The sequence below is a fragment of the Triticum aestivum genome, chromosome 5B (genome assembly GCF_018294505.1).
Source record: "Triticum aestivum cultivar Chinese Spring chromosome 5B, IWGSC CS RefSeq v2.1, whole genome shotgun sequence".
Lineage (NCBI taxonomy): Eukaryota > Viridiplantae > Streptophyta > Magnoliopsida > Poales > Poaceae > Triticum > Triticum aestivum.
Genome location: NC_057807.1, coordinates 326,410,236 through 326,425,776, shown reverse-complemented (window position 1 = coordinate 326,425,776; position 15,541 = coordinate 326,410,236).

Sequence of the window (15,541 nt, the reverse complement as noted above, 5' to 3'; positions counted from 1 at the left end):
ACTTTGATGCCCAGTGGATGTAATATGTGTAAAAGCGGTAATAGGCTAGCATTAATTGCTTGATTATTTATTTCCTTATTATTTTGTTTAGTTCTTTGCTTGTAGTCACTGCAGTTCTTTTTCTGTGTTTTTCTAGTGGCCACAATAGCCTATTTTTGGTAACGAGGCCAAAATAATCATGGCAACACACGGACTATTGTAACCATGGGCCTCCTACAGGCCTTATGATCCATGGGCCTTCTTCCGGGCGTAGGATCCATTGGCCTTCTATACGGGCCGTAGGATCCATTGGCCTTCTATACGGGCCTTAGAATTCATGGGCCCTCTACGGGCCGTACGATCCATGGGCCTTCTACGGGCCGTACTATCCATGGGCCTCATACGGGACGTAGGATCCATGGGCCTTCTACGGGGCGTATCATCATTTCACCAATCATGGGCCGTACTATTCGTGGACCATAATGGGCTATTAATAGGCCATATTTGATAACTCTATGAAAACAGCCCAACGGGTTTTTTTTTGACATGAAAATGGCCCAACGTATTAGCGGTCCGCAAACAGGCCGACTATAATGACGGGCTGAATTTGGCCCACAAGCAGAAAATGACAGTAACGGGCCGTATGTAACCAAATGCTGCAAATGAGCCCACGAATCAATGGGCCCTGAGAAGGCCGAAAGATAACTTGGGCTGGAAATGGCCCAATGGAATAATGGGCCGTTAATGGGTATAAAGTGATACACTGTTCATTATGGGCCAGTTTCACCACGAGCCGTTAATGGACCAAGAGTTACAAAGGGCCTCATATGGGCCAAAAGAAGTCATGGGCTACACATGGGCCGGAAGTTAAAACAGGCTGGAATCATATTGGACGGCCCAGATGGTGGTACTGGGCCTAATTCGGAGAGGTCGTAACCAGCCCTGGGTTAGCGGGCTGTAAATGGGCTATATGCGAACAGGCCATTAACAGGCTTTCCATGGGTCGACCCGCCACCTTTTGACCAAGTCAAACGGGCCGGCCTTTTCACAGGAATGGGTCTCTGTTGGGCCATGCCACGTGTCGCCGTATCATAGGCGCCTTCGTTCCAATGAGTGGATGACATCTGTCCCAACGGTGAGCCGACACGTGTTTCCTCCAGCCAATGATGATTTTACACGTGGAAAATCCCCATTGGTCGGGGCTGTTAACGGGTTATCGGATCCAAAACCGAACCCGATAGCTTAATGGCGTTCTTACGATGGATGTCACGTGTCGATCACCCTTGATGAAAGCACTTCTGTGACGCGTGATTTATCGTCATGGAAGTGGACACTTCCGTGATGATAATTTTGGTAATGTCATGGAACACTTCTACGACAGCACATGTATGACTATCTTGATCCTGTCATAAAATCGTCATGGATGTACATGCATGACAAAAAACGTGACCTACTGTGACAAACACGTATCATCACGGAAGTGTATTTTTTTTGTAGTGTTATCCTTAGCATCTTGAAGTGGTTCCACATCCTCTAGTCCAGGCCACTCCATTGTTGAACTTCTCTGAAACATACCAGGTAAAAGTATTAGTCCAACAAGAGATATGTTGACATTAATTACCAAAATCACACAGGGAGCACTTGTGCTTTCAATCTCCCCCTTTTTGGAAATTGATGACAACATACATCAAAGCTTTAGATAAAGATATAGAGAATAACAAGTAAAGCTTTGGCTCCCCCTACATGTATGCAATCATGTAAATATGGAATATAGGAGCATGTGAATGCATAAGCATGACAGAGTAAGCAATGTGTTACATGTATCTTGGCTATATGCATCAGAGCAAATGGTGTGAATATAGAAGATGTACCTTCATGCTCATGAGTCCTTCTTGCAAACAGTATGTACATCAACAAGAAATCCTCATACACATGACTGTGATGCATATACTTACCTTGTGGTCTTGAGTTGGCTTAGTAAGGAATGAACCTGCATAAACAAGGTTAGATAACATAGATACACCTACTAACCAGAGCAAACAAAAGAAACCACAAGAGTACAAAGACTGGGATGACATGTAGAGAGTGAGTACTAAGTACCCCATTGGATATAGACATGTCCCCAAAGGTAAAAATGTGCAATGAATTCAAGGATTTCCTTCCCTTAGATGTCTTGCTCCCCCTGAATATAGCATGGGATACTGGGAGAAGATAGGGAACAAAAAAATCAGAGCAAAGAAAAGAAACAGATCTAATGCAAACAATCAAATATGAACATGTCTTTCCCCTCTTAAAGACATGTGACTTCTCTCCTCTTGAACACAAAGCATCTGGGGTCTTTCTCTCTCCTGAGTATTCTCTCCCCCTATAGAAATGATTAAGCTTTGATGTGATCTCTCTCTCCCCTTTGACATCAATTTCCAAGAAGGGTTCTTCTGGATTTTTGTCACAAATGGGTTTGGTCCTTGAGTCACAAAACAAAGTAGCAAGTCGAATGTGATGCTGGTAGAGGACAAGAATCATTGAGTGGAGCTGGATCAAAAAGGAATGTAGCAACAAGTGGCAAGCTGTCTTTCCTACAGTGAAATTGGTGGCACCGAGTTGTGTGCTTCGGTTGCACCAAAAGGTTTCGGTTCGACCGAAGGCAACAGACCGGTGTGACTGAGTTCATCACAGAGAAAACACTTGTCAGCTCAGCTCACTAGACAAGTAAGATCTCACAAGGATTTGCAAGGAATTAACTGAAAGATTTGCAACAAATTGGATGCAGGGAATGTAGAACAGAAAAGAAATCTAGATGAAGTTTTTTTGAAAGGGGAAACAAATATGCATGAGACAAATGCAAGAGCACAGAAAAGGACACAAGAGAACTTCATCTAGAATTGGTCGGCAATAAAGTCACCTATGTTAGAGTATATTGACTTAGGAGTCAAGTGAGATCGCTTGATCATAGGTCATACTCATCGTTTAAGCTCAAAATGGGGTTACCATATTTCGTTTAAGCATTTTGATGTATTCACATCTTGTTGAGTTGCTTTGACTCATGACTTGGAGTAAAGCTTCTCTAAGATGGAATCACATACCTTGGGTGGTGGTGTTGATCGTGATCATGTAGTTGAACTTGTGTGGGTTGCTCAAGGTTGGTGTAGCTCATCAAGAGTTGGGAGCACCACTTGGAATTGAAGTTCATCTACCTACATGGGTTAGACTTGCAAGGAAGAGCACTTGTGTATCCAAAATGACAATCATGAAACTCAATATAGAATTTGTCAAAGGATATGTTTGAAGGGTTTCGTGCTTCCTTGTCTTCAACCACCATTGTGTAGAGACTTGGTGATGTAGAGATTGTTCAAGATGTGAGTGAGTTGCAATCTCATAGATTTAGATTCATCCAAGTACCTACAAGGGTTAGATACCATGCAAGGGTGCAAATATATCCAAGATATATGATTATCATCATAAGGGAACATCAAGGATTAGTCATAGGCTCATGTCTTGCATGTATCCAAATGGAGTTCCTACTCCAAGTTTGAAGCATCAATGATGTTCAATTCACCTCTTAACCTACAAAACACTTTCTCATCAAGTGGTTTCGTGAATATATCCGCTAATTTCTTTGCTTAAGATTAATGTCACCCTTAGCAACATGATCTCGAATGAAATGATGACGAACTTCAATGTGCTTAGCTCAAGAGTGTTGCACGAGATTGTGAGCAATCTTGGTAGCACTTTCATTGTCACAAAGCAATGGAACATGTTTCACATATATCCCATAATCTTTAAGAGTTTGGGTCATCCAAAGTAATTGAGCACAACATGAACCAGCCATAATGTATTCCGCTTCGGCGGTTGATAACCCACAAGTATAGGGGATCGCAACAGTTTTCGAGGGTAGAGTATTCAACCCAAATTTATTGATTCGACACAAGGGGAGCCAAAGAATATTCTCAAGTATTAGCAGCTGAGTTGTCAATTCAACCACACCTGGAAACTTAGTATCTACAACAAAGTGTTTAGTAGCAAAGTAATATGATAGTAGTGGTAGCGGTAACAAAAGTAAAGACAGCAAAAGTAATCTTTTTGGTATTTTGTAGTGACTGTAACAGTAGCAATGGAAAAGTAAATAAGTGAGAACCAGTATATGGAAAACTCGTAGGCACCGGATTAGCGATGGATAATTATGCCGGATGCGGTTCGTCATGTAACAGTCATAACATAGGGTGACACAGAACTAGCTCCAATTCATCAATGTAATATAGGCATTTATTCCGAATATAGTCATACGTGCTTATGGAAAAGAACTTGCATGCCATCTTTTGTCCTACCCTCCCATGGCAGCGGGGTCCTAGCGGAAACTAAGGGATATTAAGGCCTCCTTTTAATAGAGATCCGGAACAAAGCATTAGCACATAGTGAATACATGAACTCCTCAAACTATGATCATCACCGGGAGTGGTCCCGATTATTGTCACTTCGGGGTTGCCGGATCATAACACAAGTAGGTGACTATAGACTTGCAAGATAGGATCAAGAACTCACATATATTCATGAAAACATAATAGGTTCAGATCTGAAATCATGGCACTCGGGCCCTAGTGACAAGCATTAAGCATAGCAAAGTCATAGCAACATTAATCTCAGAACATAGTGGATACTAGGGATCAAACCCTAACAAAAATAACTCGATTACATGATAAATCTCATCCAACCCATCACCGTCCAGCAAGCCTACGATGGAATTACTCACGCACGGCGGTGAGCATCATGAAATTGGTGATGGAGATGGTTGATGATGATGACGGCGACGAATCCCCCTCTCTGGAGCCCCGAACGGACTCTAGATCAGCCCTCCCGAGAGAGATTAGGGCTTGGTGGCAGCTCCGTATCGTAAAACGTGATGATTTCTTCTCTCTGATCCCCCCCCCAAAGCCAATATATGGAGTTGGAGTTGGCGTCGGAGGGACTCCAGGGGGCCCACGAGGTAGGGGGGCGCGCCCAGGAGGGGGGGCACACCCCCCATCCTCGTGGACCGGGTGTGGGCCCCCTGGTCTTCATCTTTGGCGAGGATTTTTTTATTATTTATTCTAAGATATTCCGTGGAGTTTCAGGTCATTCCGAGAACTTTTGTTTTCTGCACATAAAACAACATCATGGCAATTCTGCTGAAAACAGCGTCAGTTCGGGTTAGTTCCATTCAAATCATACAAGTTAGAGTCCAAAACAAGGGCAAAAGTGTTTGGAAAAGTAGATACGGCAGAGACCTATCAACTCCCCCAAGCATAAACCCTTGCTTGTCCTCAAGCAATTCAGTTGACAAACTGAAAGAGAAAAAGAAAAACTTTTACAAACTCTGTTTGCTCTGGTTGTTGTACCTATGTGAAGCCAGCATTCAGGTTTTCAGCAAAGATTATAACTAACCACATTTGCAATAATTCTCAGGTCTCATGTTTACTCATATCAATAACATAATCAGCTAGCAAGCCATAATAATAAATCTCGGATGACAACACTTTCTCAAAATAATCATAATATGATATAACAAGATGGTATCTCGCTATCCCTTTCTGTGACCGCAAAACATAAATGTAGAGCACCTTCAAAGATCAAGGACTGACTAGACATTGTAATTCATGGTAAAAGAGATCCAATCATAGTCATACCAGATATAAATTAACAGTAATGAATGCAAATGACAGCTGTGCTCTCCAGCTAGTGCTTTTAATAAGAGGGTGACGACTCAACATAAAAGTAAATAGATAGGCCCTTCGCAGAGGGAAGCAGGGATTTGTAGAGGTGCCAGAGCTCGGTTTTGAAATAGAGATAAATTATATTTTGAGCGGCATACTTTCATTGTCAACATAACAACTAAGGGATGACGATATCTTCCATGCTAAACAAATTATAGGCGGTTCCCAAACAGAATGGTAAATTTTATACTCCCCCTCCTCCACAAGCATCAATCCATGGCTTGCTCGAAACAACGAGTGCCTCCAACATTCAACAGGTCCCAGGGGGAGTTTTGTTTGCAATTATTTTGATTTAGTTTGCATAAAGCATGGGACTGGGCATCCCGGTGACCAGCCATTTTCTCGTGAATGAGGAGCGGAGTCCACTCCTCTTGAGAATAACCCGCCTAACACGGAAGATAAGGGCAGCCCTAGTTGATATATGAGTTATTCGAGTATGCAAAACATAATGTTTATTTGAAGGTTTAGAGTTTGGCACATACAAATTTACTTGGAACGGCAGGTAGATACCGCATATAGGAAGGTATAGTGGACTCATATGGAATAACTTTGGTGTTTAAGGGATTGGATGCACAAGCAGTATTCCCGCTTAGTACAAGTGAAGGCTAGCAAAAGACTGGGAAGCGACCAACTAGAGAGCGACAACAGTCATGAACATGCATTAAAATTAATAAACATTGAATACAAGCATGAGTAGGATATAATCCACCATGAACATAAATATCGTGAAGGCTATGTTGATTTGTTTCAACTACATGCGTGAACATGTGCCAAGTCAAGTCACTTAAATCATTCAAAGGAGGATACCACCCCATCATACCACATCACAACCATTTTAATAGCATGTTAGCACGCAAGGTAAACCATTATAACTCATAGCTAATCAAGCATGGCACGAGCAACTATGATCTCTAATTGTCATTGCAAACATGTTTATCCATAATAAGCTAAATCAAGAACGATGAACTCATCATATTTACAAAAACAAGAGAGGTTGAGTTCATACTAGCTTTTCCCATCTCAGTCAGTCCATCATATATCATCATGATTGCCTTTCACTTGCACGACCGAACGATGTGAATAATAATAAGAGTGCATGTGCATTGGACTAAGCTGGAATCTGCGAGCATTCAATAAATAGGAGAAGACAAAGCAATATGGGCTCTTGGTTAAATCAACAATGATGCATATAAGAGCCACTTCAACAATTTAATCATGGTCTTCTCCTACTGACTCCCAAAGAAAAGAAAAGAAATAAAAACTATTTACACGGGAAAGCTCCCAACAAGCAAAAGAAGAACGACAAATATTTTTGGGTTTTCTTTTTAATTACTATAGCAAAGAAATAAACTACTACTAACAACAATTTTTTTGGTTTTTTCTTAAGGTTTATTAAACACACAAGAAGAAAGCAGGAAAAAGAAAATAAACTAGCATGGATATTATAGTGAAAGAGTATGAGCACCGACATCTAGCAATGAGTGTGTGTGAACATGAATGTAATGTCGGTGGGAAATACGTACTCCCCCAAGCTTAGGCTTTTGGCCTAAGTTGGTCTATTGCCAGGGATAGCCTGGCGGATACCCGTAGGTGAAGCTGGGGTCATACCGCGATGCAGCGGCTATCGCCTCCTGAGCTGTAGCGTGGCGTTGAGCAGCCTTTGCTCTCCTCTTGTACTCATCTACCTCCTCTCTGGTAATAATATATCTTCCTTTTGTCTGAGAATCAAAGAAGGCAGGAGCAGGAAGAGTAATATGGAATACATGCCGTTTGTTCAAGACTAGTCGATACTGGAGAGGTGGTTGTCGGATTTCGGGTTCCGGCAGACCCTTGAGGTTCGAACACTGGGGTGCGCGCGGAGATCTCGCCCTCTACCTACCTGCACCCTGCCGCCACGCTAGGATCTAAGCTACGAAAAGAACAGCACAAGAGACACAAGGTTTATACTAGTTCGGGCCACCATTGTGGTGTAATACCCTACTCTAGTTTGTGGTGTGGTGGATTGCCTCTTGGGCTGATGGTGATGAACAATACAAGGAAGAACAGCCACGCGAGGGTTTGTTCTTGGCTGGGGGATGAACTGCTAGGAGGAGTTCAGTTGCCCTTTTCTCACTCTCTGTGATGCTACTGTATTGCTCTCTTCGAGATGCCTCTACCCTGTGGGTGGCTAGTTCTATTTATAGGCAAAGGCCCTGGGCCTCTTCCCAAATATTGAGCGGGAAGGGCACCAACAATTGGCCATTTTGAAGGGGAACATATGGTACACTTATCCTGACTAAAGTTGGTCCTCGCTTGTGAAAGGCTCTGGTGGTGACGCCTGCTTGGGCTCCACAATGACTTCCTTCCTGCCGTTGGGCTGGTCTTGGTCTTGTTGCACCGAAATGGATGCCTTTGCTTGATGCTCTCGCCAGCGCTTGCTCCCTTTGCACCAAAGAGGAAAGGAGGACACTGCGCGGGCTGGCGCCCGCCTGGCGCCCTTGGTCGTCATGGCTTGCGTCATGGGCACCTCGTGAGGTACCCTGCCTTGATCTCTCCGCCTCCTCGCAAGCCAGCCTGATGAGGCCGTGCCTGAGGAAGCTCCTTGTCGTTCGCCCCGCGAGGCTTGGCCCCTCACGAGGGTCTTGAGCTCGTGTTGATGAAGATGGGCCGTGCTGGGCCCCCCTTTGAGCCACGCCGCAGGCCGCAGGAAGGCAAGTCTGGGGACCCCCGTTCCCAGAATGCCAACAGTAGCCCCCGGGCCCAAGGCGCGCCCGGACTTGGCCGAGCAGAGAGGCAAAAGGGCAAGTGCGAAGTGCCGCGGGCCCTAACAGCCTGCAGCCTTGGGCGTCGCGTGCCGGTTGATTGGACGTGGGTGCCTTAGCAACCGCGCGAGTTGATAAAGGAGCGACATCTGTCTAGGCCTTGCTTCTTTTGCTTTCTCCGGTTGCTGCCCAGATCCCCTTTCTTGCGCCTCTCCTTCCTGCCTCCGAAATCTCCAGATCTACTTCGACCGCGTGACCTAGGAAGCCATGGAGCCTCGTCAGTCCCTGGCCGGAGCTTGGTACTCGTCTGCCCTGGACTCGCCGAACGTGTCGGAGGTGAGCCTCGCCCAGGTGCGCCAGATGGCGGCGGTGCAGGGCATCGACGGGGCGAAGGTGTTCAAGGCCGGCTCTGCCCTTCCTGAGGGCCAAGGGAGCACCTTCTATCCGCTCTTTGTAAGCGCCATTACTACCGGTCTGGTACCTCCCTTCTCCGAGTTCTTCTTCTCCGTCCTCCGCCATTACAAGCTGCAAGCTCTGCATCTCCATCCCAACTCTGTCCTTCTTTTGGCAATCTTCGCCTACTATTGCGAGGCTCACGTAGGGGTGCATCCCTCAGTGGCCTTGCTGCGCCACTATTTCTCCCTCTGGACCTCTGGTGGTCCCATCTCTACCTGCGCGAGCTTTGTCGCGTACGGTAGCTCCATTGCCATTTCGAACCCCGGGAAGAGGATTGAGGGATTCAGGAGCAAGTGGGTCTTAGTAGATGCTGGGCGCATCCACCCTCGGCTGATCTTGCCCATGGGTCACCCCACGAGTTCCGAAGATTGGTCTCGAGTGGAGCTCGTGGACCCCCGCGCGAAGCCGGTGTTGGAGAAGATGGACGCGGATCTGAGGCCAGCCAGCATGGCGGCGGTGAAGCTGACCGGCGCATCACTGCTGAGGGAATTCCTGGAGCACCAGCTGGCTCCACTTCGTAAGTACTCACTTCTGATGTGCAGGCCCCACCTGAGCCCCGCGGTCTTGGCGACGAGGATCTGGCTGCGGTCCTCCAATCCTTGGTCGGGGGCGACGTGGCGAGGTTGGAGGGCGCTCCTACACCCCTGTTCCTCCGCGACGACTGGGAGCAAGTAGTGGAGTCCATGCCCGTCTTCAACGGGCATGGGCCCGTGCCCGCGGAGGCTCCCGAGGACCCGGTGGATGTGTCCTCCGACGACTCCAGCGATGAGAAGGGAGAAGGGGAGCGTGAAGGAGGGCTTGACTCCGAGGCGACCGACGGAGAGTCGAGGGCTCCCCTCCCTCGGCGCAGGTCCCGCACTCTCCGCCTCTCACCAAGCGATGACGACGAGGATGATGACGAGCAGGGCAGCGGGAGCTTGCCCCCGATCCCGAGGAAGGACAGGACCGGGCTGATCCCCCGCGGGTTTGCCCCAGCCCCGAGGCGATCCACAGACGCGCCTCCTGCTCCTGAGCTCCTTGAGGCTGACCCTTGCAGCCGGCTCTCGGGCTTCAAGTACGGCCGGAGGTTGCTCGAGCTCGCGAGCGACGACCTGTACGTGCTTGACTCCTGTCTTGTTTCTTGTGTTGTTGCTGAGGCTTGACGTCTACATCTCTTGGCTAGGCTGGCGCCCGCGGCGAAGAGGCCAAAGGGCGCTCCTGAGGTCCCATCTGGGGCAGCGCCTCTGCCCGCGAAAGATGGTGACCGCAAGGCATAGGCCTCTCCTGCCCGGTCGTCCTCGTGAGGCCTGGCTGAGCCGGCTGGGGCGAGCTCAGCCCCCATGGCCCAAGCGACTCCTGAGGTGCCCTTGCCTAATGCCGCCACCGCAGCCGTTGGGGCGCAGCAGGCTCCGCCTCAGGATACTGTGGTCACGCTGCCGCCTTCTCCTCCTACTCCACCGACTGCTATTTCTCCGACTCCTCCTACTGTTCTGGATCGTGCTGCTACCGAACTGGACCGGCTACCACAGGACCTTCTGGGCGCCGACCCTCGTTTAGTGGTCGGGCGCTTGGAGCTAGCTTCTGGCTGGATTCGCTCCGACGCTTTGATTCGGGCGGCGCTGGTCCAGGCCTCGACGGCTTGCGACGAGGAGAAGCAGGCCGTCCTTGGGGTGAAGGCTGCTCGCGACACCGCCTTGGGGGAGGTGGCTGATGTCCAAGGTCGCTGCAAGGCGCTGGAGAGCGAGCTGCAGGGCCTGCGGGACCAGCTCGCCGAGGAGACTCGCCTTCGCCAAGAACAGGAGGAAGGCATGAAAGCTCGCGAGGCGGCCGTCAAGGACCGGGACGCCAAGCTCAAGAAGCGCCGTGACCGCCTAGGCGCGCTGGAGCAAGAGTTGGAGGCGAGGAAGGTCGAGCTGGACGGTAAGGCACGGGTTCTTGCCGAGGATCACGTGGCCTTCACGGAGATGGAGGTGAAGGCTCGCACTATGCTGAGGACGCTTTACGATAGCGGCCTAGAGAGCCCGCTGGACGGCGCCGAGGACGGCCCCGCCAAGCTGCTTCCCTTCCTGGTCCGCGCTCTTGAAGATGTTACCCTTGGCTTTGGCCCTACGGCTGAGGCCGAGGCGCGTGTCTTGTCTTCTCCAGCACTGACGCGGGTCCTCACCCACATCTATGTTCGCGACCCCAACGTCGACCTCGACAGCCTGCTGGAGCCAGCGAGCGGCGAGCTTGCCGCTGCCGCTGCTGAGGACGTGAAGGGTCATGCGGAGGCACTGCTGGGGAAGTTCTGGGCCTTCAGCACCAAGTCGAAGCGAGGCGCTGCCGACCCTGCGGCTCCACAAGGCGAACCCGCTCCGCGCAGCTCCACCGCCGACAAGTGACTCCATTGTGGCTCCTGTCCTGCTTTTAATTCCTGCACATGTTCCATGCCTCGGGGAGGCATTTAAACTTGCGTTTGGTATTGTGATAACAGTATGGACTGTAATATTTGCTTTTGAATTCCGTGAAATTTGCGCTTCTCCTTCCTACTTGCCTATGTTCTACGCCGGCAGAGTCCGGCCCCGTGCATACCTTAGCCGCCATTAGCCCCGACCGGAAACCAGGACGGGACCAAGGAGTGAGGGGCTACGTGACAAGTTAGGCTCCTGAGTCACGATGCTCAGGAGTCCCCATTGGCGCATGAACAACAAGTAGGGAGGTGAGATGTGGGTGGATCTACCGTTCTACGTCTGCAGAGCCCAGCACCGCGCATACCTCAATCGCTGTTAGCCTTTCGGAAATAAGGAGTGAGGGGCTACGTGACCAGTTAGGCTCCTGAGTCACGATGCTCAGGAGTCCCCCTTGACGCTCAAACGGCCTTCGTACCTTGGCCCACTCGGGGAGAGACGTGCGATGAACCAGGCCCGAGGGGCCTGGCTGGGTGGCGTACGTCTAGGCGTGACCCTAGCGCAGCCCCCGTGCCCAGCCCCCTCGCACGGCACTCCCGAGGGGAGGCGTTGCGATGAGGCTAGACACTGAGCTCTGGGCTCCCTGAGGTTGATGCAGCCCGGAGGCCACCCTCAGTTGTTTATCACCAGTGCAGAGCATAGCGCTTCCGTATGTGTACGGGCATAGCCTCTCCTCGGCAGTGTCATCAGCCAGCACGGAGCATGGTGCTTCCACTGGTGCGTGGGAGGGGGCTCCCCTCCGGGAGGAGCCCCCGGGGCGTGTACAGCCCCGCCCTGACACGTGGCTGGCACGGTAGGGCCTGACGAGGTGTATCTGGGCACCCGTGAGCCAGCGCGGGACTCACGGGGCCCTACCTCAAGGCGGGTTGCGCCTGACACTGGGCCTTATCTTGTGATGTGTTCATGCAGATTTGGTTAGATGCCGGCACTCTATGTCCTCGGGTCCCGGCCCTCGAGCTGGTCTCAGCCGTCGCTGGTATGCCAGGTCATGATGCCATGGACAAGACCAGAGGGTGAGGGCTGGAGAGCCAGTAGGAGCCCTGAGTCGCGATGCTCAGGTACCCCCCCCCCCTTTAACGTGCAAGCGGTCGACCTGGAGAAGAAGAGGTGCCGTGGACTGGCATCAAATAACAAATATGGTGGGTCGAACGCATGACCCAAAATAAACGCAAAAGGGATACATGCCACTGGGTCTGGCCCGAGCGACTTGGGGATGATGCAGCCCGAGGGGCGCCCCCAACAAAGTAAGCTAGGAACATGAAATAAAAGGGATACACGCCGCAGGGACGGACCCATGCGGCCTGGGAATAATGCAGCCCTGGGGGGCGCTCCCAGCTGGAAATGAAACTAGAAAGATGTCACCTGATGGCGCTGAAGATGAAGGGGTGTTGGTGTAGCAGACTCGGTGGGCTGCGGAAGCCGATCCTCACGAGCCCCCAGGCCCAGGGGCCTCGGGAGGCTCCGGAGGCGCTGGTGGCTCCTCGCGGACCATCTCCATCTCCGCCAGGGCTGTGGAACGCCTGGCCTCTTGAGCCTCTAGGATGCCCCTCATGAGGTGCTGGTATGTGGCAGCCATGAGAACGTAGCTGTGGGGTGGACCTTCACAGTGCCCCACTCGCGAGGGCCAGAGGCGCTCCTGAGAGGCGGCTTGGTTGAGCCCTGGTATGTCGATGCAGATGCGTAGCCCACCATCCTCGCCTGGATGGGGAGCCACAGCGGGTAAGCGGCAGCTGCCTCTCATGACTCTTGACTCATGTAGCTCCTGAATGGCCTTGCTGACGAACTCCTGAGGGTTTGGCCCTCCTTGCCTTGCTCCTTCTTGAGGGAAACGTGCTTCGAAACACGCCTCCAAGTGGTGCCCAAGCGTCTCCCTCGTCACCCTGGCAAGGTCGGTGGCCCTCCAGGGGAGAGCCCCCGAGCCCTGCCTGAGGAGGGCGCCGAGCGCGCTTTCCTATGTGATAGAAGGAGGTTCCCCCTGGGCAGGTGCGGGCCTTGAGGGGCCTGCCTCCTGAGGGGCCGGGCCGGATGATGTCTTCTTCTTCTTGGGGGCGGTCTCAGGAAGCCTCCTGCTTCTGCGGTCCGGGTCTTCCAGTGATGCGGCCTGAAAGGCTCGCTCCAGGGAGCACACCGCGTCTTTCTCTTCACATGGCACCGTGATGACTCCGCCACTTCCTGGAATCTTGAGGACGTTGTAGCCATGGTGAGTCACGGCCATGAACTTGGCCAGCGCTGGGTACCCGAGGATGGCGTTGTACGGCAGGCGAATGTGGGCGACGTCGAAGTCGATGAGCTCTGTGTGGTAGTTGTCACGTGCCCCGAAGGTGACAGGGAGGCGAACCTGCCCAATCGGGACCGTGGAGCCGTCGGTGACTCCGGAGAAAGTCTTGGTTGGCTGAAGCTGATTGTAGGGCACTTGAAGATTGTTGAATGTTTCTACGGACAGGATGCTGAGCCCTGCCCCGCCATCGATGAGGGTCCTGGTGACTAGCACGTTGCTGATGATTGGGGAACAGAGCATCGGGAGGACTCCGGCTATGGCCACGCACTTGAGCTGATCCGCTGAGCTGAACGTGATGGTGCACGCCGACCACCTGAGAGGGCGCGTGGCTTCGAGCTTGGGGAGGACTGCATTCACATCGCGGGCGAACTGCTTAAAGATGCGCTGAGAGGCTGGGGCTTGAGCTCCGCCCAGGATGCAGGCGATCGCGCGTGGCTCCAGGAAGCCCCCAGCCCCCTCGTCCTAATGATGGTCCTCGTTTCTCCTTGGCTGCGGTGGCAGCGGAGGGAGGCTTGCCTTGCCTTGCGGGCGATCCTCGCAAGGCTGATCCCTCCAGTCTCCCTCGCGAGGCGGGTCCTGCCAGCGATCCTCGCGAGGTCGATCGCGCCACCCTTGGCGTGGGCCGCGGTCTTCCCAGCGTCCTGTGTTCCTTCCTCCTCCTCGAGCATAACCCCGGTCGCTGCCGTCGGGGCGTTGGTCGATCCTCCCTTCTCGCACATCTCGGAGCTCTTGACATTCGTTGGTGTTGTGGGTGTGGAGGTCATGGTACACACAGTACCGACTGCCCTTGGAAGATTCGGGCTGATCTCTGCCCCGCTTGGTGTCTGGTTCTGCCGCGAGCACGGTAGCCCCCTTGCGCTTCACATCCTAGGCCTTGGGTTTCTTCTCTTCTGGGTCTGCGGCAGGCAGCTCGAGGAGGGAGAGGCGTCCTTCCTCAGCCCTGGCGCACTTGGTCGCCAAGTTGAACAACTCCAAGGAAGTGCACAGGTCTTCATGCATCACCAGCTCCTCCTTCATCTAGACGTCGCGCACGCCGTCGGAGAAGGCCGAGATGATGGCCTCCTCGGTCACCTTGGGAATCTTGAGGCGTGCGTTGTTGAAGCGCTGGATGTACTTCTGCAGGGTCTCCCCTGGCTGCTGCTTGATGCGGCGCATGTCGCTCACGGCAGGTGGCCGGTCGCGAGTACCTTGGAAGTTGGCGATGAAGCGGGTGCTCATCTCGTCCCAGGAGGAGATCGTGCCGGGGCCAAGTTTAGGAGCCAGGTGCGGGCCCCGTCCTTGAGCGCCATGGGAAACTAGTTCGCCATGACCTTCTCGTCTCCGTTGGCGGCTTCGATGCCCAGATCGTAGAGCTGGAGGAACTCGGCGGGGTCGGCCGTGCCATCGTAGCGAGGAGACAGGTCTGGCTTGAACTTGCCGGGCCATGCAACGCTGCACAACTCGATGGTGAAGGCACGACAGCCTGCTGTGGCCACGGGAGGCCTTGGGTGACGAAGAGCTTGGTCTTGCGGGTCCCCATGCGCTGCAGCTGGGAGAAGCGCGGGGTCTTGACACGCGGGAGCAGGAGTGTGGTCGCGACGAGCTGGAGCGGGGAGCACTCGGGCAGCTTGTTGCGGGCGAGGGACTTCTTGGCAGCTCTGCTCTTGCCACGTTGGCGCCTGACGGAGCGGATTCCACCCAGGGGACATGCCCCTTGGGGCCAGGGCGCCTTCTTGAGGAGGAGGCGGCTGGGGCGCCCACAGAGCTTCATCGCCCGTGCAGGGCGGGGTGTGGTGCAGCGGGACGGACGGCGCAGGAGAGCCCCCTGCGGCACGGACGAGCTCGGCGACGCGGTCGAGCCATTCTTCGTAAACGTCATCGATGGGACGGTAGTGCAGGAGCTCGTTCGCTGCGATGAGCGCAGCTCGAGCCTCC